Below are 2503 nucleotides of genomic sequence, written 5' to 3'. Positions count from 1 at the left end.
GCTGGCCTCGGGCTCCCCGGGGCTCCTCTGCTCCCCGACAGCTGGCGCGCGGCTCTCGAGCTCCCCTGCCACCGTGGGGGTCGGTGCGGGCGCTGACCCACGTTTTCATCAGGTTATCCGTCACGCTACCGTTGAGTTTTAAGGATTCTTAGCAGATTTGGGTAACAATTTCCTGTCACTTATGTTTTCTTTTATGTCTTTTCGCAAATGCTCTCCTGCGATCCGAGCCGTTGTCTTCTGACTCTCCAACGCGCCTTTCACGGAGCAGAGGTTTTCAGTGCCAGTGAGATCCAGCTTCCCACGGCTCCCTCCATGGCTCCCTCCACGGGCTGAGGGCCGGGACTGCACCTAAGGCGGCACCATCCCGCGCCATCTTGGTCTTCACCTGTGCTCTCCCGGAGTCTGCGCGCAGCGTCAGGTAACGACAGGTTCCACCAGCCACCTTCAGTGAAACCGGGGGAAGGGAGGGCGTGAGGTGCGGGGCAGCTCACTGCCGTTTGCCTGTGAGCTCAGTCGTCCGTGCCACCCGCCGGCGAGCCTGCCCTGTGCCGTCAGGCTCCTCTGTGCCGCTCAAAGACGTCCGCGTTGCTGCGCGCGTCTCCCGGCTCCTCTGCTCCAGCGCTCTGCTCTTCCGTCCTTCCGTGCGCGCCACTCTGTCTTCACCCGTCTTGAAGTCAGGAGGCGCCAGCCCTCCAGCTTCTGGCTTCCTCAGTGGCGTGCTGGCGACTCGGGCCTGCTGTGCGTGCACTGGGGTTCGGGGCGCCCACGCCTGTACAGCCCCCGCGTGGTTCCGTGGGAGCCGCGTCCACGCGCAGATCAAGCCGGGAAGGGCCGACGCTGAATCCCCTGTGCGTGATCAGGTGACTCTTCTCCACCATTTGGTCTTCTGATTTCGGCCAGCAGGTTCTTTCTGTAACTCCCTCATCGGATTTTCTCAGGTTTGTGACTAAGCACTTCGTCGGGGCGCACACAGTGCGTAGTTCTAGTTCCCAGTGCCGCGTCCTCGTGCTGCCCAGGGGCGCGATGGCCGCCGCACACCAGCCCCTCCGCACGCCCCGGCCCCTGCCGGTCTCGGGGTGCTCACGCCGAGCGCGGCTTTCTGCAGAGACGCCATGTTCTCTGCGAGCAAACAAAGCTTTGGATCTCCTTCCCAATCTGCACGCTTCGATTTCCCTTTTTCTTTTGTCTTACTGAAGAGAATTTCTAGGCCAGCGTTGGAAAGGAGCTAAGAGGGAATCAGTCGTCCTCTTGTGGGATGGTTCATTTTCACTTTTAAGTTAATGAGGAAAGCTCTGGGGAGCCAGCTCCAAAGAGTGGTCAAGAATAAACTGAAATTAGCATAGTAATTACTGTTATTCACAGAGAACTCACAAAGAGCTTGAACAATTTGTTTGGCCCGAGAAATGTAAGTTTCCCTGCGATATTAGCACTGTCACAAGGAAACTTCGACTGTGTGACCGCACGCAGCTTGTCGCTGCAGTCATGCAGGAGCCTTCACCAGGAGCACACCTGCCACCGAGCTCATGTCCGAGGCCATCGTCTTCGACTCGCTTCACCCACACCCCTGGGGGTGGGCTTCTCAACACACCCAGGGCATTGGAAAATTCACAGTTTTAAAACAGTGGCCAGCCAGGGCCTCCCTGGGGGCCAGGGTGAAGTCTCAGCCCTCTCAGGCGGTGGGCAGCCACTGCGGCCTGCGTGCGACCCCGGCCAGGGAGGGACCCCAGGGCGCAGCGGACCCCGCCTGCCCCCCGCTGCCCCCTCAGCAGGGGGTTTCAGTAGATCCGTCTGCTCTGCTCCCCACTCTGTCTCTGGGGAGTCTTCTTAGCCCCTGCACCTCTGGTCTGCACCCCAGTTCTTCTGTGCATGAATAAATAAAAATAAATCTTAAAACAAACCCACAAAAACAAATTGCTGTGCGATAAAGACGCACTTCACCAGGTACGAAGCCAACAGTGTAGGAATGAAACTATTATGCAGATGCAGCCGTTCACTGATGAAAATATTTGGCTATTTATCTAGATTCATGGTATTTGTGAGAATTTTCAGCTTCTTGAAATGTGACTTTCTTCCCATTCCAAGAAGGGCTCACTTTCAGTTTGTCTGTGATGTCCACGCGCTCCAGGCCACACGCCCGGCCTCGGCTGGCCTCCGGGCTCTGCCTTACGCGAGTCAGCTACAGTCCAGGCTGCAGAGAAGCTAATGAAGCTCAATATAAAACTGCCCAGGACTGGCCGGCGCGGGGCCGGACTCTACGACTCAGCTTCTGGGCGAAACGGTGATCACCCCCGTGCAGGGGTCAGGGCGCCTTTCAGCTGCTGCCTCATGGCTGCCCCCGGCTGCTGGGCACCAGGCGCTGTGGGCCTGGGGCGGAGGCCGGGGGAGCCGACCTCCGGCCGGGACAGGAAGCCGAAAGCTGGACCGAGGCCCCAGCCACACCCCGCGGGGGCTGGGCCGCCGCCCTGCCTTGGCCCTCCAGGCTCGGGGTGGGCCGAGGCTGCCC

The sequence above is a fragment of the Condylura cristata genome, unplaced genomic scaffold (assembly GCF_000260355.1).
Source record: "Condylura cristata isolate star-nosed mole 26May11 unplaced genomic scaffold, ConCri1.0 scaffold00020, whole genome shotgun sequence".
NCBI classification, from domain to species: Eukaryota; Metazoa; Chordata; class Mammalia; order Eulipotyphla; family Talpidae; genus Condylura; species Condylura cristata.
The sequence above is the reverse complement of the archived record's forward strand: the minus strand, read 5'-3'. Positions refer to the sequence as shown.